General features: G+C 39.8%; 2 long non-coding RNA genes across 2 annotated transcripts; one reads left to right on the top strand and one right to left on the bottom strand.

Annotated features, from left to right (window-relative positions):
* The first annotated feature begins 392 nt into the window (after window positions 1-392).
* LOC105219959 (uncharacterized) lies at window positions 393-1,238 on the top strand. The gene is made up of 3 exons (XR_852254.3): window positions 393-685; window positions 747-793; window positions 859-1,238. It is a non-coding gene; the product is annotated as an uncharacterized LOC105219959 (long non-coding RNA).
* Window positions 972-11,299, bottom strand: LOC128921389 (uncharacterized). Its single transcript, XR_008470850.1, has 2 exons — window positions 11,131-11,299; window positions 972-1,020 (listed from the first exon to the last, which is right to left on the bottom strand). It is a non-coding gene; the product is annotated as an uncharacterized LOC128921389 (long non-coding RNA).
* Between the last annotated feature and the right edge of the window lie 12,427 nt (window positions 11,300-23,726).

Here is a 23,726-nt window from a genome sequence, read left to right as displayed (position 1 = left end):
AGTGCCATCTTGTACATTTTTTTTATTATTATTATTGGCGAAAGTCATCCTGCGGGGTCGAAAAGTTTTGCGACCGAGGAAAGTATTTGACGTTGGGTTATGGCGGACATTGCAGATATTGACTCAATTGTGTATGAGAATTGATCTGTTATCGCACTCCATTGAATTCCTAGTGTTTTTGTTGTACTAGCCTTTTCAAAATTACATATTGAATTGTTATTAAGTTAGCACTGTTTTGTGATTTTAATAAAGCTAAGACTACAATTAATTTAAAACCAAAAAACAGTCATTAAAATCACAGTTAATTTTTTTTTCGGCGTCATTTTAGAATGGATCATAGTGAGGTGTTACTCATGAAAACATATGTATATACCACTTATTATAACCGATACCTGCTCTAGTTAGGCGATAAAATTGGAAGACATATATTGTCATCCCCAAATAGTCAGTTAATATTTGGTTACATTTTCAAAAGAAAGAAGAAAAATCAAAAGTACAAAAAAAATAAATTCGTGGGGTGAGAGGGAGGAAGCGCTCCTAATTAATTGAGGCAAAATAAAGTTTGTGCTCTTCTCGGGCCCAAAAAAAATAGCCACATTTTAGAAGAAATTGCAGTGAAGTTGCAACAACAAGATGTGCCATTTACAGCTGCCGAAATTAAAACTAAAATGCCGCAAAGATTTAGGTAAGTAATTAAATTTGATGAAAAATATATATTTTTAATACAAAAATATCATGTTTTACAGGAAGTAGAAAACTGCAGTCGGTTCAACTGGCGGTTCCCGTTTTTATAGTAGGAGACATGCGTTTTTTAATTCAGTATATTATTTTTATTTACATATATACATTTTTAAAAAGGTTCTACAAACTCCGAACCAATGCAAATTTCGATGGAAACGGTTGCGACACCTTCATTTGTTGATGAATCTCCATTACCATAACCGGTTTGCGGAGCTTCGCCCTCAGAGATCATGACCGAGCCTTCATCATTGCCCATGTCATCACCTGAGCCCAGTGAATCTGTAAATATAAAAAGAAATCATTCAGAGCTTAATGTTAAAAAAATTTGAAAAAATTAAAAGCAGCTTGAAAACAAATCAGGATTTCAACGAAACTAGTCAAAAAGAAAAACAAACAGAAAAATTAGTTGAAAACGACAATAAAAAAACACAAATGATAGAACAAAATGTAAAAAACACAAAACAAATTAACAAATTAGTGCTTGACTTTCTCACAAAATAATTTTTTTTATTTCAATATTTTTTGGATCTGCTTTTTAAAGCCTAACAATAAGTTATAAAATCTTAAATCTATTTAAAAACTGGACAAGTTCAGGCATATCTCTTCCTTTCATCGCATGAATGTACCAAACCATTAGACAATGGTTTTGGGTGTTCACGGAGTTTAGATATATATTTCAATCTGCTGTCCTATACTTCTCTCTTTACCATAGGGATACCAAGATCTTTATGGACATTTTCATTGCGCATGTACCTTGTACACGTGATTGTACTAAGTATTTTCGATCGGAAACTTTGTATTATATCAATATTAGCTGCACAGGTCATACCCCACAGTTGAATGCCATACATCCAAATCGGCTTTATGACCGCATCGTATAAAAGCAATTTGTTGTCTATTTAAAAGACAATTTAAATTTGCAGCTCTTATCTTCATTCAAGTTATTTTACTAGATATTTGTTTTCTCCAGGTGAGCCTTCTATCTAGGTGAATACCTAGATAAGTAACTTCGTCCGATGGGGTACTAAAATATTGTTCATTTTAACAGAATCAATTAAATCTGGTATTTTGTTACGATCACTAGGCCAATATGTCGGCATACCAGGAGATATTATGTCAAGGTTATTGTGCCTATTTATAATAGTGTGATACAGCTGTCGTCCTTTCGGATTAATTAGTCGTGAGTCCCAACATATGTTTTGCATTGTAATCTTCATCTGCTAGAAATCTATGGCCTAGCGTTCCAAAAAAAATCTTCGAATTCGCTATCCGTAATTTTAAAACGAGGTGGACTGTATATAGGTTCAGGTTTAAGTCCCCGCAACGATTTTTTATAGATATTGTTGTAGATTGTAACTGCACTGTAGCGTTTCTAACTAACATTGCAGTTCCACCATGTGCCTTTCCATCTGGGTGATTTGTAACATAGAGTTTAAATCAAGGTATTAAGATATTTTTATTCGTAAGATAAGTTTCTGACAATAGCATTACATCTATATTACTTTCATCCAGAAATCTAATAGGTTCCAATTTATATTGGTTAACTCCGTTAGCATTCCATATACATATGTTAAGTACGCTCATTTTATACTTAAAAGGTTTGCAACATTTGGTTTTGTGCTTTGATTACCTCTTGAATCATATTTTGAATAGTAGACATAAATTGTGGCATACATTGGGTAATGTTTAAAATCATTGTTTCAACGTTTGCATAGCTACCTTGTGTAGCATTATTCTTAAGAATACTTTGTTTTGAAATATGGACAGGGTTTTCAATAATTTCGTTAGAAGGAATGCTTATCATTTGATTACGGCGTGTTTGAATTCCAACAGACAATTTCGTTTTTAAATCTTTGTATTGGCAGTTGGTACATTGTACCGGACCATTTCTTTTATGTGGTACCTCGATGGTAATTCTGCGATGGAGCAGTTATTTTAAATTGTAAATTGAACTTTTGATCAACCTGTGCGTCCATCGTCCTGTGGGCGCTATATCCCTCCGTTTTTGCCACTTACTTATACTATGTCGTCTTTTTGTCTCGCGCTCGTTGGCAGTTAGAGGCCTATTGATATTTTTGCTTCTCTCGTATACTCTCTTCTACTCCAAAGCCATTATATCAGGGGCCATTATACCTGATATGACTCCAGCGGCTTCATGACGCACTGTCCGGAAAGCACTGGCAACTGTAAGAGCACTGAGCCGGAATGGGGATTTGACCGGTTTCACATATATCTTCTGCATTAATGCGTTGGCCCATACTGGCGCTGCATACATTACAATCGATTGGGTGACTTTAGCCAACAGTAATCTTCTACTCTGGCTAGGCCCACCTATGTTGGCCATTATTCGCGTTAGTGCACTGTTTACTCGTGCAGCCTTTTCACAGACTTTCTCTGTTGTTCACTGAGTTTAGATATATATTTCAATCTGCTGTCCTATACTTCTCTCTTTACCATAGGGATACCAAGATCTTTATGGACATTTTCATTGCGCATGTACCTTGTACACGTGATTGTACTAAGTATTTTCGATCGGAAACTTTGTATTATATCAATATTAGCTGCACAGGTCATACCCCACAGTTGAATGCCATACATCCAAATCGGCTTTATGACCGCATCGTATAAAAGCAATTTGTTGTCTATTTAAAAGACAATTTAAATTTGCAGCTCTTATCTTCATGCAAGTTATTTTACTAGATATTTGTTTTCTCCAGGTGAGCCTTCTATCTAGGTGAATACCTAGATAAGTAACTTCGTCCGATGGGGTACTAAAATATTGTTCATTTTAACAGAATCAATTAAATCTGGTATTTTGTTACGATCACTAGGCCAATATGTCGGCATACCAGGAGATATTATGTCAAGGTTATTGTGCCTATTTATAATAGTGTGATACAGCTGTCGTCCTTTCGGATTAATTAGTCGTGAGTCCCAACATATGTTTTGCATTGTAATCTTCATCTGCTAGAAATCTATGGCCTAGCGTTCCAAAAAAAATCTTCGAATTCGCTATCCGTAATTTTAAAACGAGGTGGACTGTATATAGGTTCAGGTTTAAGTCCCCGCAACGATTTTTTATAGATATTGTTGTAGATTGTAACTGCACTGTAGCGTTTCTAACTAACATTGCAGTTCCACCATGTGCCTTTCCATCTGGGTGATTTGTAACATAGAGTCTAAATCAAGGTATTAAGATGTTTTTATTCGTAAGACAAGTTTCTGACAATAGCATTACATCTATATTACTTTCATCCAGAAATCTAATAGGTTCCAATTTATATTGGTTAACTCCGTTAGCATTCCATATACATATGTTAAGTACGCTCATTTTATACTTAAAAGGTTTGCAACATTTGGTTTTGTGCTTTGATTACCTCTTGAATCATATTTTGAATAGTAGACATAAATTGTGGCATACATTGGGTAATGTTTAAAATCATTGTTTCAACGTTTGCATAGCTACCTTGTGTAGCATTATTCTTAAGAATACTTTGTTTTGAAATATGGACAGGGTTTTCAATAATTTCGTTAGAAGGAATGCTTATCATTTGATTACGGCGTGTTTGAATTCCAACAGACAATTTCGTTTTTAAATCTTTGTATTGGCAGTTGGTGCATTGTACCGGACCATTTCTTTTATGTGGTACCTCGATGGTAATTCTGCGATGGAGCAGTTATTTTAAATTGTAAATTGAACTTTTGATCAACCTGTGCGTCCATCGTCCTGTGGGCGCTATATCCCTCCGTTTTTGCCACTTACTTATACTATGTCGTCTTTTTGTCTCGCGCTCGTTGGCAGTTAGAGGCCTATTGATATTTTTGCTTCTCTCGTATACTCTCTTCTACTCCAAAGCCATTATATCAGGGGCCATTATACCTGATATGACTCCAGCGGCTTCATGACGCACTGTCCGGAAAGCACTGGCAACTGTAAGAGCTCTGAGCCGGAATGGGGATTTGACCGGTTTCACATATATCTTCTGCATTAATGCGTTGGCCCATACTGGCGCTGCATATATTACAATCGATTGGGTGACTTTAGCCAACAGTAATCTTCTACTCTGGCTAGGCCCACCTATGTTGACCATTATTCGCGTTAGTGCACCGTTTACTCGTGCAGCCTTTTCACAGACTTTCTCTGTATGTGTTTTATAATTTAGTCTTGCATCTATCATAACGCCTAAATATTTTAAACATGACTGCATCGTAATATTATACCCGTCAATGTTCAATGTGATGACTTCCGTTTTCTACTGGTAATTATCACTGCTTCCGTTTTCTGTCCTGCCAAATGGGTTGTTAACCACTCTTTTATCCCCAGTGCAGCAGTTTTGCATATACTGTCAATTTGGTGGAGCTCTTTTGCCACAATTGTTATTGCTATGTCGTCAGCATAACCGATTATATGCACCTCTTTCGGTATTGGGAGACGGAGAATTCCGTCATAGAGTATATTCCAAAGGAGTGCACCCAGCACTGATCCTTGTGGTACTCCACCACTCACCTCATATCTCTTTACACATTCATCCGTGTCATACAACAGTACTCTATCGGACAGATAGCTTCTTATGATACGCAAGAGATATGATGGTATATGTTTTAAGCATCTCGAGTGCTTGTATTATGTTGGTCCAACATGCAGAATCGAATGCATTTGTAACATCCAATGTAACAACTGCACAATATTTTTTGGAACCATACAACCATCTTGTGCCCTCAATTGCTTTATCTGATATTTCATTCAGTTTTCTTATTGCGTCGATGGTCGAGCGTTTCCTGCGAAACCCTTATTGTATTTCAGACAGTCCCTCTACTTCCTCCAGGTGTTTTTCTATGCGATCGCATATTAGGCATTCGAAAACTTTGCCAATAGTGTCAATCATACAGAGTGGCCTGTACGAACTTGGTTCCCTTGTTGCCTTGATTGGTTTTGCTAGCAGAACCAATCGCTGCTTTTTCCATATCTATGGAAAAATGCCAACCCTGAGACATTTATTGAAAGCTTTTGTGAACGATTCAGTTTTACGTTGTCTGGCAATTTTCAAGGCCCTACTTGGTATGCCATCCAGGCCAGGTGCTTTTGCATTTCCAAAACGTTCCACTGTTTGTACTACCTTCTTATCATTGACCGGCCGAAAATCAAAGTTCTCTATACTATCAGTTCGTAATTCTCCCTCTGAGTTCGCTTGTTGCGGAGGAAACAACGTTTCAACTACATCTTTTAGTAGTACAGGACAGGTCAGCATTTGTCCTTTATCATGTCTAACTTTAGTCATTACCGTTTTGTATGCACCACCCCATGGGTTTTCATCCGCTTTGTCGCAAAGCTCCTTAAAACATAAATATTTACTTTTTCTGATTGTTGTTTTGAGTTCTTTACGCTTTTTTTAAATGCACGTAGCCGCTCATTTTCCTCTGTATCACAAGCTCTGCTAACATGATCTACCAGTGGTTCCGCATATCTATTCGCATCATCTGAGATTTTTAAATCTTCTTCAATCATAAACCTAAAAAGGTCTTCGTCAATGATTTCATATTTCCATCCTCTACTTTTCGCTTTTATGGACCGCACTCTTCTCTCTGTGAATTTATTTTTGTTGCCAACTTCCATAATTATGGCTTGTTGGTCAGTATGTGTGTATATATCACATATAAGCCACTTCTTCATGACTGATAGCGACCTACTTACAAAATCAATGTCAATTATGGAGCCATATCCATTATTCTCAAAAGTCTTGGTTCTTGTGTTAAGAAGTACCACGTCAAGAAAGGAGAAAGCTTTGAGTAAGGAATTTCCACGTTGGTTTGTGTGTCTGCTCCCCCATTCTAGGGCCAAGGTGTTAAAGTATCTTGCTATTATATTAGGTGTTGTTGTCTGAACATCTCTAAAAAGATTGTCAAGAACTCCACCAGCGATAAACTTGGGGGCATATAACAACTATAGACGTATAGACACCTCAGATCTTTGCTCTCATATAAAGAGATTTATCAATCAGTGGTCTATCTTGCACCGCTTTGTCGCTACAGGCCCATATTGCCACTTTACCTGTTCTATCTGACGCCCATGTCCCTGCTTTTAGGCATTTATATTGCTCGCATTCTATTACATCAATTTTCAACTCGCACAGCCTTTGCTTTAGCAGTTCCTGCACTGCTTCACAGTGATTGATTTGAAGAATTTTAATTTTCCAACTTTGCATGTCGCTAAGTAAACTGGGCATATTTTACTTCCAGTTTGGTGATTAGTATTCGCATATCCGAGATTTTTTTGACGCAGGTTTTTGCAAAATGCTCGCTTTCTCCGCATTTCATACAGCACTTAGTCCGGTCTTCTGGGTTCATGCACTTACTCGCTATATGCCTATATTCCAGACATCTGTAAGATTTTTTAAGGTTTGCCATTTCACGGACTCTACATAAGGCCCAGCCTATCTTAATTTGCCGCCATACGCTTTTCTTATGCTCTTGATGGAGCTTTCACGGACATTTATTTGAGTGTGTTGTGATCGAATAGCATTCACTATATCGTCTTTTGTAGTAACCTCATCAAAATCACGAATTTCTACTATTTTCTCGTGGGTTAAAACTTTTATTTCTACCTCATTGCCAAGGACTTTGAAAATTTCATCTTTGTAAGCATAAGCATTCGTACTTCCTTTTTGTGTCCTTACTAGCTCAAGTAGAATCTCTTCCTTCGCGGTTTTTCTAATTCGTGACACGTTCTCGCCCAGTTGGTGTAACGATTCCTCTTTTTTAACTGCCTTTAGTATATCACTATACGTCATGTCGCTATTTCTTGCTATTACCAAGGTATCCGGTTTCGGAGGCCTGTGGATTTTCTTTTTTTCTTTGGGATTTTTCTCTTTATACTTGACAGTGACTCAGTTACCATCTTTTGGATTATCCTTTGTTTTGTCGAGGGAGGGGATCACATGTTCTAATTCTCTATCCCCTTTTTTGGTGGAGTTTTCCTGCTGGTTCTCTTCACGCATCGTCTTTGGGGTTGAATCTGCTGCAGATTTAGCTGGAGTAAGGTTTTGACCGGCTTTCATTGCAATAATATTTTTTCACACGTATTTATTGAGTTAAATATCTGCACCTTCACATTTAGTGGGAATACTTAAGACTGATGAATATTATGTCTACTTACAACTATTTGTACTATCGACAGATCATTCATGTTGTTCTGTTGTGTTCTTATTTTAAGCTGATAAGCTGGATAAGTTCTCCTGATAATTACAATAGATTATTATGTGTATATGTCATGATACATATTTTAATGTTTACAGCTGATAAGGAATTGTTGATATATTTAGGCGAAAGTCTTTTCTGGGGTTCACGCTAACTTAGATCTTCGTTTAAACGGGTCTACTACCGCGCTTTCATTCATGCTTGTGGCATTATCTGATACATTGGCCAAGTATGCCACCATTGTATCATTGCAGTCTTGGGATATCGACGGCCGGAAGCCTGCTTGCTTACCCCCTAAAACCGCCGGCACAGGATTTTTTACGCTCTGCACCGTAACTTTAAATCTCTCCAACGTATTCGCCATGTTTTGATTTCTGGGATCCTACCCATACCATTTCATACTTACTGGAGAGTGATTTTTCCAGCCGCTCCTAACCTGGAGTCAGACGCTGCCCAGTAAGCCGCTCAATCTAAGTCAGACGCTTCTGGGGTTTTGTTGTATTGAATTGACACTTATTTATTTATCCATCTCTGTTGCTATTGTCGGGGACTGCTTATTGAGTATTCGCAGCTAACCTACATATCTGGAGGCCGTTCAGCTATCCGCCACCTGCTGACCCCCAAAGTAGCCCAAGCTAGCCCTGTGAAATTTGATGTGATTCGTGTGTGTGTGATATCGAATATGAGATGTTGTTGCATTCGTATCGATAATCACATTTTCGATCGAATTGAACTTACTTACCGACGCGATAGAATGCTTTCCGCGGCACATAGATGTCGCTAATTTCAGAATCATTGATACCGCAATATCGAAAATTTGAATCGAAATCAATCCGTTGGTGAGTGCGTTGTGATGATGACGTACTTAATTATGTTTTGAATTGAAATTTTAGAGATAAGAGGCAAAAACACACCAACAAAACACAATTTGAAGTGTTAGTATGAAGTTACGCCACGACATAGCGAAAGGATTTTCGCAGAGAGCACCAGGCGACTTGAATAGTTTTTGGGAAGAAATATGAAATAAACTAAATGCTTTAGGTCCCCCAATCAAGGACAGAACTGGATGGAAGAAGGTATGAAAAATTATAATTTGTATACTATCGGCTATTAATCTTCAAGCGGTCGCGCGTAGTCGAATCGACTGTGATCGAATATTTGAGTTATGTTAATTAGTTTAATAATTTTTTTTAAATAATTTTAATTACTTTTTTGCCAAAATAGACTTTAAGGATAATGATAATATATCTAAGTACAAATAAATAAATAATTACCGAATAATTAGTGCTTTATTTCTTTTATTCATCTCAAACGTCTTTTCGGTTACGCGCGACTACTTACTTAACCCATGACTATGTTTGGACAGATTTCAAGTTTGCAAAGATGATATAAAATGCGAAACACATTTCTGAAACAGGGGGTGGGCCCTTCCGCCAAGTTTCTTTAAGTTCCAAGTTAAGAGGAGGTGAGTGTTATACTGTCACACAATACGTCAGTGAATGGCTTAAAAGGCATTAACAGTTTTGGATGCTCACCACACACTTCAATACAAAATATCCCTGATAAGATTCCTACAACAAGTAGAGCTAGCAACAGACCAGTTGAGTCAATTTATTCCCAGATTGACATTGAATTAGTTGAACCTTCACCACATATGACTCCTGGTCAGGCAATAGAATCTAATGTGGATGGCGATATATTCTGTACTCCACATAAAAAGAACAAAACAAACAAAATGGATCATCTTACAGCACAAATAACGATACAAAAAATGGAGAAAAATATTTCAAAACGGCAGGACACGCTTTTGAAACATCAAAAAGAATATATCAAAGAACAGTCCGACACAAATAGGTGGCTTAGAAAACTTTATGAAACTGAAAAGTATCAATTGAAAGAAATGAAGCGACATAATTCCGCCATGGAAAAAATAACAATAGATAAATTATAAACCAAAAAGAAAATTTTAGAACTAGAACTTGAACATTTAAATAAGCCATAAGTTTTATTGTTAGTTCAAAATATTTCGTTTTAATGAATTTTTATGTTTTTTAACTTAGTTCTAATGGAAATGAATTCAACATGTATATACATGAGCTTATACTAAAAAATATCTAAAAAACTATCTCTTATTCTACTTGCTTCGTCGGTGGGCATATTATCTAAATCGATGGAATATTCATTTTTAGTTGTATCCAGGTATGGCTCATTAAAAGTTTCGTTAGAATTAAAATTCAAACGAATATTATGCAATGCACAGCAGAGATTAACAATACGCGCTGCTTTAAATGGCTCGTAATATAGACCTCGTTCACTGCAAAGGCAACGAAATACTGATTTTAATAAACCTATTGTTTTCTCAACAATTATTCACATGATGCATATTAAATCTTCTTTTTCTAAGGCATGTGATTGGTTCTCTAAATGGAGTTATAAGCCACGGTTGAAGAGGGAATCCTTTGTCACCCTTAATGAATATATTTTTATTAGTTGATGGTATTTTTATCAATGGATTCTCACCTAATATTAAATTTGCATTTCCTCTCCGATAATTGGTTGCGCTAATAGATTTCATGTCACTCAAATCCCATTTATGAGAATCGTGACTACTGCCTGGATATTTAGCACAAACATAACGTATTTGCATTTTGTGGTCGCACACCTTCATATATACATTCAAAAAAGCGAATATAAGCACTTAGTTAAAAGATAATTATAAAAGCCTCACAATCATAACGTTCAAACTTGAGAATCGTTTGCGGTTATAATAAAGATGTTTATCTCTTTTTGGAGCCATTGCCTTTATGTGAGTTCCATCAACTGCCATTGTCACACCCGGAATTTTTGATTTGACAAAAAAGGTTTTTGATTCCAATTCTTCGCTGTCAGTCATGTAAATAGAAATCCACATCGAACATAGCCTGTACTCAAGACAGTTAAGATCTTCTTCCATAATCCACAGAATGTCGATTGAGCCACATTTATATTGAAGTCCTTTCCAATGCAGTGCTCATAGTTGCCGGTGACAAAGAAAAGTAGACATGCAGCTTTAAGCTTTTATTTCGGGGAAAGAGAACCTTGTCTCTTATCATTTTCACATACATTTTCGTATTCCCTTAAAATGTATATAAGCTCTTTTGTTGACGCGAAAATTTTTGATGAAACTGTAAATTCCTTTTTAGCTTAAATACTTACTTCAAATCATCCATATCCAATATGTTTTTAGAACTATTTCTTAAATTTCTGCGTTCACGACGAAATTTTGCACAATTTTCATTTCACTATCACTTAAATTTAACGCGATTGTATCCATTTCAAATATTTATATAAACGAAATAAAAATTCCAGACAAATTATTTTTTCAAACCTGTCAAACTTACAGTCGACAATGAAGTTTGACATATTTATTTTGTGATAAAGCAGTTTATTGACGGAATGAATGATTGCATAAAAATTTTCGATCGAAAATACTTATCGAATCGAAATCGAATTCGCTGCGGATTCAATGATTATGCTCAATATGGGTCAAATTGTGTTATCTTAATAAAATGTCATCAATAAATTTCGAGAGCATAAAATGTTCGATTGCACCCGACTTTAGATTTTCCTCACATGTAGTTTGTGCTTATCCAAAAATGTATAAGTAAAACATAAACTCATGACAAGGAAACACAATAAATACGATTCACCAATAGCGTGTGTACTTATGGCTTTGCGAGTGTATTCACGTTGTGTTTTTTGTGTATTGTGCTTCAGTGTTTTATGCGTTGCTTATTGGTAACATTTTCTTTTATGTTTTTATTTTACAATTGTACCTAGTATACAATGATTATATACTAACAATAAATCAATTGTAAAAAGTTAAAAAAATAATTAAAAGCTAAATGTTAGAGAATTTCATTTCAACTACAGCTGCCTTGCTAAATCTGAATATAGGTTGATTCCTAGGTACTTAGCATTATTGTGATGTGGTATAGGAGTACCATTTATATAAATGTAGGATAGCCCTTCAAATTAAACGCACTTGGTTCAACTTTATACTTAAAGTACACTTTTTATTTGAAATAAATGTTAAATGTTCATATACGAATTAAATGTCTGAAGTCCGTCCGTTTGACCGTCCTGTATGTACGATGACTGTTTAACGACTGTGTTCTTGTCCTGTTTGTTATGTTGGTCGTGCCCTATCAGTTCTGCCTATTGTCATAGGTCAGTGTTGCCCTTTGGAAGTGAGGTGAGTATGCGTACGTATTAATAGGTGTGTCCACTACGTGTTGTCCTGTCATCGCTTCCAACAATCGGCCATCCTGCACTTTCATTCGACCCGAATGAAGGATCGAATTTTTTCATGAATTCCGCGACGGTAGTAGAACGTCCGGGTCCTTCGTGATCTCCAACTTTCACAACTTCGTATCTGATATGTTTCAACTGCTTAATGATCTTTTACGGTCCAAGATATTTTGGCTTCAGCTTCAGCCCAGATCAATACTGTGTACGTTTGATTGCTACCAGTTCATTAATTTTGTACTCAACTTCAGCTTTACGACGAACATTATAGGTCTTGCGATTTTCTTCTTGTAAACGAACTATGTTCTCTTTCGCTTGAAGACGGCTTTTCTTACGCTCTGAGTCGATTTCTTCTGTTGCGAAGTTTTCTAAAAGCTCTTCCAGATTCGGCATTTCAGCCACTCGTATTTCTAATCCAGTTAATATCTTTAACAGCGATATTTTTGTACTACGAGGTGGAGTGTTGTTTATAGTCTGTTGTACGCGTTCTACATGTTTGTACCACTCACCAGAACTTTCGTGGCATAATTTCGATATCATAGGTATCACGATTTTGTGTATTCGCTCAACCTGTCCGTTCCCCCTTGGAACACCCGTGGCAATTGTTAGATGCTGAATACCTTCTTTCATACAGTACTCTTTGAAAAGAGTTGACGTAAATGCGGAGCCTCTGTCGCTCATTATGCCCTTTGGATTTCCAAATACCGACGACTGCTTTCTAAGTCTGTCAACTACTGCCTCTGCTCCCGTGTTTTTTGTTGGATAAAGCCAAACAAATTTGGAAAATGCGTCGACAACCACAAGCAAATAATTATAAGATTTCTTCGACATTTCCACAGGTCCAACGTGGTCGACGTGGTATGTACCTAAAGGACAGTCCTCCTTGTTAATTGGATTAAGCCAGCCTTCCTTTTTCCCTACTTTATTTTCGTTTACCAAACATTCGATACAGCTTTCTACAACGCGAGATGCTTTCGCTTTCAACTGTGGAATATAATGTGTTTTCTCCACTATGTCTTGGGTTTTCTTACTGGAGAAGTGACCTTGTTTATTTGCAATCCTTATCACTTCCTCCTCCATGAGTGAAGGTACTACTATCAACTCTTTGATGGGGTCCTTGTGTAATATGCCGTATTTCATATAGTAATCCTCGTATTCGTCCTTTTCTAAAATCTTCCGCACAGCTCTAACCCAATTGTCCTCTTCTTGAGCTTGCTTTAACCGGTGACGCAATGAATATTCCATGAGTAGACAGGAAACTCTGCTCAACGCGTCTACGTGCCTCATTTTAGTGCCACTCCGATGCTGTATTTCGTAATCAAAATCTTATAAATACATTGCCCAGCGCGAAACTCTTAAGGGCACGTCTCGTTTCTTTATCGTCATGGCGAACGCATTACAATCGGTTACTATTCGAAATTTAATACCTATCAGATATACACGCCATTTCTTGAGTGCTTCGATGACGGCTAAGACTTCGAGTTCGTACGAATGGTAAAACTCCTCACACGGTTTCGTCTTCCGACTCATATACTGGACTGGATGAAAGTTCTGATCATCTCTATTCCTCTGCAATAGTTCTGCCCCATATCCGAACTTCGATGCGTCGGTATGTACCTCGGTTACTGCTCGCGGATCATATAACGTTAAAACTGGCGCATTGATTAGTGCCGCTTTTAGTTGCTGAAATGCTGTTAGTTGCTCATCACCTAGTTCATATCGTACATCTTGTTTCAACATTTCTGACAATGGTCTCGCAATTGTTGCGTAACCTTCGATGAATCGCCTAAAGTACGAGGTTAGTCCAAGGAATCGTTGCAAAGCTTTTTTATCACGTGGCAGCGGGAACTGTTTGATGCCGTTCGTCTTCGCCTCGGAAGGTTTTATGCAACTATTCTTGATAATATAACCCAGGAACTCTACTTTCCTCACCAGAAACTGACACTTGCTCCAATTGATTCGCAATCTGCTAGCTGCAGCTGTCTTCAGCACAACTTCCAAGATATTGATGCCCTCGAATTCGTCTTTGGAAGGAATTATAAGGTCATCCATGTACGCAATCACGATCCCATCTTTTATCAAATCTCTGAATACGGCTAGAATGAATCTCGCAAACACTGCTGGCGAATTACAAATTCCAAATGGTACATACAAAAACTCATACTGTCCGGTACCCGTAACAAATGACGTATATTTTGTGGATTCGGCGCTTACGGGCACGTGAAAAAATCCATTTACCAAATCAAGTGTCGTATATATGTATCTGGGCACCTTGCAAACACTCGACTACTTCATCCATCAATGGCATCGGGAAATTGTCCCTTAGTATTTTCGCATTCAATTTCCTATAATCGCAACATATCCTTTTTTCACCGTTCTTTTTGGGTACCAGAACAATTGGTGATGCATACTCCGATGTGCTGGGTTTAATGACCCCTTCTTCGAACCATCGTCCAACTTGTTCATCGACCCAAATCTTATCTGCGTAGGATACTCGCCTCGGCCTCTCGTCTACCGGCTCTTCGTCTTTCATTTCAATTTTCATCTCGACAGGCGACTTCACGTTCTTCGCTGGTCGATACTCGGTTATCAAGTTATCTATCATCACCGCATGTGTGTGACTGAGATGCTGTAGATCGATATGTGATGCTACACTCATATCAGAAGCCAAAAAAAATTTTCTCCAAACTCTCCAATCAATTCATCAATCCGATTTTCATCTTGTCCATACTGTTCCCCTTCACTGCGCATATATCGGCACTTCCGTATAAAGACGTTGATGCCTCGCCACGCTTCATACTATCAGCTCCTTGGGCTCGCTTATTAGTAGTTGACTCTGCAACTAAGCGCTCTTTTACGCTTACGCTGTACTTTTCCATTGTTCCACTCGACCCTCGTCCATGTTTGCGAAGTCAACTATCTTCTTCCACGTGCTTCTTTGACTCTGATTCTCCTCCGTACCTCTTGATGGCACCATCCGACCCCTTGCTGTGTCCACGCAGTTCGCTGACTGTCCTCACGTACTCTCCAGTATCACCATTCTCGGTTATGTCGTGCCTTCTATCGCACATCACGTGTTCCTTTGAAACACCCTTCGATACCTCACAGCGTCCACGCATTTCATCAACCACGTCCACGTGCCCCTTGGCACCAACTTCTTCTCCACACGCCTCAGATAAAACTTCTTCGATACAAACACTTCTGCCGGTCTTCTGCTGCACTCCCTTTATCTGCTTCGACCCTTTCTTGCAAAATTTAAAGTCTTCCTCAGTCACGATCAAATCTACTTGCTTCAGGATATCATTCCCTATCACGGCATAATAACTTAAATCACGCTCATTTGCGACATGAAACTTAACATCCAAAGGTATATTGTCTATAACCATTGACATCGTAAAACTGCCCATGGTTGCCAATTCGCTGTTGCCAATGCCAACTAAATACGTAGCATCAACAATGCATCATTCCGAATTAGACACAAATCGGAACCAGTATCAATAAATGCAGACATCGTTTGGGGCATCCTATTAGGTGCCGTAAAAATCAAATCTTTGAATAATAAATTGCTGTTCCTGCATATCTTCCTCATTGTATTCATACTCCCTTTCTCGCTTGTTGACTCTGACGAAAGTTTTACATTCGGATGCTTTATGTCCTTCTCTTCCGCAACTGTAGCAGATGAATCTGCCCCGTGGACAATCTCTGGCCATGTGTGAACTTTCTCCGCATCTAAAACACTTCCTATCCCCCGGATTGAAATTCGATGTTACTCTGTTTGACGACGATGATTTGAACGGATTTGCAAATTGGAATGGAGGCTTTCCAGCGTTGATTCGTTCGTAAATTTTGTTCTGTTCCTTGAGATCACCGATAGACCTTATATATATATTTGGCGTAGGAACCGCTTTAAGCGATTATAGCCGAATCCACCAGAGCGCGCCACTCATTCCTCCTTTTTGCTTTTTGGCGCCAACTGGAAACACCAAGTGAAGCCAGGTCACTTTGCACTTGGTCTTTCCACCGGAGTGGAGGTCGTCCTCTTCCGCGGCTACTGCATCGAATACTTTCAGAGCTGGAGTGTTTTCTTCCATCCGTACAACATGACCTAGCCAGCGTAGCCGCTGTCGTTTTATTAGCTGAACTATGTCAATGTCGTCGTATAAATCGTACAGCTCATCGTTCCATCGTCTGCGGTATTCGCCGTTGCCAATGTTTAGAGGACCATAAATCTTGCACAAAACCTTTCTCTCGAAAACCCCAAGAGTCGTCTCATCGGATGTTGTCATCGTCCACGCTTCAGCGCCATACATCAGGACGGGAATAATGAGCGACTTATAGAGTTTGATTTTGGTTCGTCGAGAGAGGACTTTACTTTTCAATTGCCTACTCAGTCCAAAGTAGCACCTGTTGGCAAGAGTGATTCTGCGTTGGATTTCAAGGCTGACATTGTTGGTGTTGTTAATGCTGGTTCCCAGATAAACGAAATTATCTACAACTTCAAAGTTATGACTGTCAACAGTGACGTGGGAGCCAAGACGCGAGTGCGCTGACTGTTTGTTTGATGACAGGAGATATTTCGTCTTGTCCTCATTCACCACCAGACCCATACGCTTCGCTTCTTTATCTAGTCTGGAAAACGCAGAACAAACGGCGCGGTTGTTGCTTCCGATGATATCAATATCATCGGCATACGCCAGGAGCTGTACACTCTTGTAGAAGATTGTACCCTCTCTATTTAGTTCTGCAGCTCGTATTATTTTTTCCAGCAATAGATTGAAGAAGTCGCACGATAGTGAGTCACCCTGTCTGAAGCCTCGTTTGGTATCGAACGGCTCGGAGAGGTCCTTCCCGATCCTGACGGAGCTTTTGGTGTTGCTCAACGTCAGCTTACATAGCCGTATTAGTTTTGCAGGGATACCAAATTCAGACATCGCGGAATAAAGGCAGCTCCTTTTCGTGCTATCGAAGGCAGCTTTAAAATCGATAAAAATATGGTGAGTATCGATTCTTCTCTCTCGGGTCTTTTCCAAGATTTGGCGCATGGTGAATATCTGGTCCATTGTGGATTTTCCAGGCCTAAAGCCACACTGATAAGGTCCAATCAGTTCGTTGACGGTGGGCTTTAGTCTTTCACACAATACGCTCGACAAAACCTTATATGCGATATTGAGGAGTCTTATACCACGGTAGTTGGCGCAGATTGTGGGGACTCGCTTCTTATGGATTGGGCAGAGCACACTAAGATTCCAATCGCCAGGCATGCTTTCTTCCGACCATATTCTACAAAGAAGCTGATGCATGCACCTTATCAGTTCTTCGCCGCCGTATTTGAATAGCTCGGCCGGTAATCCATCGGCCCCCGCCGCTTTGTTGTTCTTCAAGCGGGTAATTGCTATTCGAATTTCTTCATGGTCGGGTAATGGAACATCTATTCCATCGTCATCGATTGGGGAATCGGGTTCGCCATCTCCTGGTGTTGTACTTTCACTGCCATTGAGCAGGTCGGAGAAGTGTTCCCTCCATAATCCCAGTGTGCTCTGGACATCCGTTACCAGATTACCTTCTCGGTCCCTACATGATAATGCTCCGGTCTTGAAACCTTCTGTTAATCGCCTCATCTTTTCATAAAATTTTCGAGCATTACCCATGTCGGCCAGCTTTTCAAGCTTTTCATACTCACGCATTTCGGCCTCTTTCTTTTTACGTCTGCAAATGCGTCTCGCTTCCCTCTTCAGTTCTCGATATCTATCCCACCCCGAACGTGTTGTGGTCGATCGCAACGTTGCGAGGTAGGCAGTCTGTTTTCTCTCCACTGCGGAACGACAATTCTCATCGTACCAACTGTTTTTTTGGCGTTGCCGGAGACCAATTGTTTCGGCTGCAGCGGTATGCAATGAATTTGAGATGCCGTTCCACAGCTCCCTTATATCGAGATGCTGATGAGTGCTCTCAGAGAGCAGGAGTGCAAGTCGAGTAGAAAATCGTTCGGCTGTCGGTTGTGATTGCAGCTTTTCGACATCGAACCTTCCTTGTGTTTGTTGACGGGCGTTCTTTGCTGCACAGAGGCGGGTGCGTATCTTTGCTGCTACTAGATAATGGTCCGAGTCAATGTTTGGTCCTCGGAGCGTACGCACGTCTAAAACACTGGAGACATGTCTTCCGTCTATCACAACGTGATCGATTTGATTGCGCGTGTTTCGATCAGGGGACAGCCACGTTGCTTGATGAATTTTTTTATGCTGGAATCTGGTACTACAGACAACCATATTTCGGGCCCCAGCGAAGTCGATCAGCCTTAGGCCGTTTGGCGATGTTTCGTCATGGAGGCTGAATTTTCCGACTGTTGTGCCAAAGACACCTTCTTTACCCACCCTGGCGTTAAAATCGCCAAGCACGATTTTGACATCGTGGCGGGGGCAGCGCTCATAGGTGCGTTCTAGGCGCTCATAGAAAGCATCTTTGGTCACATCGTCCTTCTCTTCCGTTGGGGCGTGGGCGCAAATCAGCGATATGTTGAAGAACCTCGCTTTGATGCGGATTGTGGCAAGACGTTCATCCACCGGGGTGAATGCCAGGACTCGGCGACGTAGTCTCTCTCCCACCACAAATCCAACACCGAATTTGCGCTCCTTTATATGGCCGCTGTAGTAGATGTCACAAGGACCCACCTTCTTCCGTCCTTGTCCCGTCCATCGCACTTCTTGGACGGCGGTGATGTCAGCCTTGAGTTGTATGAGGACATCAACCAGCTGGGCAGAGGCACCTTCCCAATTAAGAGTCCGGACATTCCAGGTGCATGCCCTCAAATCATGATCCTTAGTACGTTTGCAGGGGTCGTCATCAAAAGGGGGGTTTCTCATCCGAGGCTCGGTGTTTGTTTTCATTGGGGAGATTTTTTTTATGTGGTGGGTCCCAAGCCCTACGCACAACCGCAGAAGCGGGCTTCGCCTTCTCACTTTAGCTCGCCTCCAAACGGATGTCTGTTAGCTACCCAGGGGATACTTGGTCTAAAACCGGAAGTCGTGAGCTGCTTGAGTCATATGCAAAAGAATCGTTCCTGGCCACTCCCAAGTGAATGGCAATCAGAAACTTTCCTCACTTGCGTGAACTTCTACATATGACCCCATCCCCAGCGATAGACCTTGCTTGGTATAAATTGGATTTGTTTACTTTAGAATCCGGAATGCCATCGACGAAGTACTCTATAAGGCAGTGGTCATCTAAGTTTATAGGTTTCCCGATTTCCATCACGCATATCTTCGTTCTGTCGTTTACGTCGGTTCCTCAATGTGCGATGTACATCAATTGCTGATACGGTGGTACCAAACTCGCTCTTCAATGCTGATTTCAACGAACTCCAACTACAAATACCAGCTTGACGACGTACGAACATCTATGCAGCTCCCTTCAGTAATTGTTTGGCATATATATATTTCTGTAGCTCACTCCACTGTACTGCTTCCGCATTATCTTCGAAGTCTTGTAGCCATTGTTCAAAATTAGGCTGTCCTGAACCGCTAAATGGAGTCATGGAATCTTCCACATCACGAAGTGTAAACATCGATCGCTCTACGATCGGTGTATTCACGCTACGTCTACTACTGGCGTCATCGTCCTCATCCTCGCTTGCATTCAGGCCGAAGTGTTCCAGCAATCTGTCCTGCAGTACGGTTTTCCGTCCACTAGCTACTAATCCCAACCTTTCCAAGTTTTCCCTAAGTCCGTCCACAGTCAATGCTAAAATCTGTTCGCGGTCCATTGTCTTACAATGCTCTTAAAAATTCAATTACAAAATCAATATCAATACAAATTAAGGAAGAAGTGAAATATTACAAATTTAAATTTTATATACATACGTATTAAAAATATAAAATTCCGCAAATTCTTAAATTTACATTATGTTACAAAATGAATATGGTTACAAAGTTTATTAAAATTATTTTGAATAATAATATTGGAATAATGTTTGTAAAATGAAATTGAATTACAAAATTTATCAAATTGAATTTAAATATAATATTAAAAAATGTATGTAAAATTATATGGCCTTACTTTATTCGCCTCAACTGTACTTGCTTTAATTGTTTTACAGTTGTCCTCTTTTGGTTACCGCTACTGTATTTGTTCACTTCTCTGCTTCTATACCGCTACCAATGCTTTGCTGCTGCCTTCTCTGCTTCTACACCGCTACGAACGTTTTGCTGTTCGCTTCCCTGCTACTATACCGCTACGGATGCCTTGTAGCTGCCTTCTCTGCTTCTACACCGCTACGAACGCCTTGTTGCTGACTTGATGGTCTCGCACAAAAAAAATTACGATGCTTTTAATCACTGCATTCACCGCTACATTCTAAGCTTTTACAATAGGCGTAAGTATGTATATTTTGGTCCCTTAAGAATTGGCAACTTCGAATACCGCAGACGATGGAACGATGAGCTGTATGTGTTATTCGACGACATAGACATAGTCCAGCGAATAAAAAACAGCGGCTACGCTGGCTAGGTCATGTTGTTCGAATGGATGAAAGTGCTCCAGCTCTGAAAGTATTCGATGCAGTACCCGCTGGTGGAAGCCGAGGAAGAGGGCGACCTCCACTCCGATGGAAGGACCAGGTGGAGAGGGACCTGGCTTCGCTTGGAATAACCAATTGGCGCCAAACTGCCAGAAGGAGGGATACGTGGCGCGCTGTTTTGGACTCGGCTATAACCGCGTAAGCGGTGTCTACGCCAGTCAAGAAGAAGAAGATGTATATTTTGCAAAAGGACAGTTCTTTTTGCACGTTTTATACTTTTAATAAAAAGTTAAAATTTACACATTGACGGAAACGTTTTTATTTATTTCATAACCTGTGAAGTGCACGTAACATTTGAAATTGAAAATGTACTTAAAAGTTTTTTTGCGGGGCTACCATCTCACTCTGACACCATATTTGTAGGATAGCCCTTCAAATTAAACGCACTTGGTTCAACTTTATACTTAAAGTACACGTTTTATTTGAAATAAATGTTAAATGTTCATATACGAATTAAATGTTTGAAGTCCGTCCGTTTGACCGTCCTGTATGTACGACTTTAACGACTGTGTTCTTGTCCTGTTTGTTAAGTTGGTCGTGCCCTATCAGTTCTGCCTATTGTCATAGGTCAGTGTTGCCCTTTGGAAGTGAGGTGAGTATGCGTACGTATTAATAGGTGTGTCCACTACGTGTTGTCCTGTCATCGCTTCCCACAATCGGCCATCCTGCACTTTCATTCGACCCGAATGAAGGATAGAATTTTTTCATGAATTCCGCGACGGTAGTAGTACGTCCGGGTCCTTCGTGATCTCCAACTTTCACAACTTCGTATCTGATATGTTTCAACTGCTTAATGATCTTGTACGGTCCAAGATATTTTGGCTTCAGCTTCAGCCCAGATCAATACTGTGTACGTTTGATTGCTACCAGTTCATTAATCTTGTACTCAACTTCAGCTTTACGACGAACATTATAGGTCTTGCGATTTTCTTCTTGTAAACGAACTATGTTCTCTTTCGCTTGAAAACGGCTTTTCTCACGCTCTGAGTCGATTTCTTCTGTTGCGAAGTTTTCTAAAAGCTCTTCCAGATTCGGCATTTCAGCCACTCGCATTTCTAATCCAGTTAGTATCTTAAACGGCGATATTTTTGTACTACGAGGTGGAGTGTTGCTTATAGTCTGTTGTACGCGTTCTACATGTTTGTACCACTCACCAGAACTTTCGTGGCATAATTTCGATATCATAGGTATCACGATTTTGTGTATTCGCTCAACCTGTCCGTTCCCCCTTGGAACACCCGTGGCAATTGTTAGATGCTGAATACCTTCTTTCATACAGTACTCTTTGAAAAGAGTTGACGTAAATGCGGAGCCTCTGTCGCTCATTATGCGCTTTGGATTTCCAAATACCGACGACTGCTTCCTAAGTCTGTCAACTACTGCCTCTGCTCCCGTGTTTTTTGTTGAATAAAGCCAAACAAATTTGGAAAATGCGTCGACAACCACAAGCAAATAATTATAAGATTTCTTCGACATTTCCACAGGTCCAACGTGGTCGACGTGGTATGTACCTAAAGGACAGTCCTCCTTGTTAATTGGGTTAAGCCAGCCTTCCTTCTTCCCTACTTTATTTTCGTTTACCAAACATTCGATACAGCTTTCTACAACGCGAGATGCTTTCGCTTTCAACTGTGGAATATAATGTGTTTTCTCCACTATGTCTTGGGTTTTCTTACTGGAGAAGTGACCTTGTTTATGTGCAATCCTTATCACTTCCTCCTCCATGAGTGAAGGTACTACTATCAACTCTTTGATGGGGTCCTTGTGTAATATGCCGTATTTCATATAGTAATCCTCGTATTCGTCCTTTTCTAAAATCTTCCGCACAGCTCTAACCCAATTGTCCTCTTCTTGAGCTTGCTTTAACCGGTGACGCAATGAATCTTCCATGAGTAGACAGGAAACTCTGCTCAACGCGTCTACGTGCCTCATTTTAGTGCCACTCCGATGCTGTATTTCGTAATCAAAATCTTGTAAATACATTGCCCAGCGCGAAACTCTTAAGGGCACGTCTCGTTTCTTTATCGTCATGGCGAACGCATTACAATCGGTTACTATTCGAAATTTAATACCTATCAGATATACACGCCATTTCTTGAGTGCTTCGATGACGGCTAAGACTTCGAGTTCGTACGAATGGTAAAACTCCTCACACGGTTTCGTCTTCCGACTCATATACTGGACTGGATGAAAGTTCTGATCATCTCTATTCCTCTGCAATAGTACTGCCCCATATCCGACTTCGATGCGTCGGTATGTACCTCGGTTACTGCTCGCGGATCATATAACGTTAAAACTGGCGCATTGATTAGTGCCGCTTTTAGTTGCTGAAATGCTGTTAGTTGCTCATCACCTAGTTCATATCGTACATCTTGTTTCAACATTTCTGACAATGGTCTCGCAATTGTTGCGTAACCTTCGATGAATCGCCTAAAGTACGAGGTTAGTCCAAGGAATCGTTGCAAAGCTTTTTTATCACGTGGCAGCGGGAACTGTTTGATGCCGTTCGTCTTCGCCTCGGAAGGTTTTATGCAACTATTCTTGATAATATAACCCAGGAACTCAACTTTCCTCACCAGAAACTGACACTTGCTCCAATTGATTCGCAATCTGCTAGCTGCAGCTGTCTTCAGCACAACTTCCAAGATATTGATGCCCTCGAATTCGTCTTTGGAAGGAATTATAAGGTCATCCATGTACGCAATCACGATCCCATCTTTTATCAAATCTCTGAATACGGCTAGAATGAATCTCGCAAACACTGCTGGCGAATTACAAATTCCAAATGGTACATACAAAAACTCATACTGTCCGGTACCCGTAACAAATGACGTATATTTTGTGGATTCGGCGCTTACGGGCACGTGAAAAAATCCATTTACCAAATCAAGTGTCGTATATATGTATCTGGGCACCTTGCAAACACTCGACT

The sequence above is a fragment of the Zeugodacus cucurbitae genome, chromosome 4 (genome assembly GCF_028554725.1).
Source record: "Zeugodacus cucurbitae isolate PBARC_wt_2022May chromosome 4, idZeuCucr1.2, whole genome shotgun sequence".
Taxonomy (NCBI): domain Eukaryota; kingdom Metazoa; phylum Arthropoda; class Insecta; order Diptera; family Tephritidae; genus Zeugodacus; species Zeugodacus cucurbitae.
This window is presented reverse-complemented; position numbering and strand designations above follow the sequence as displayed.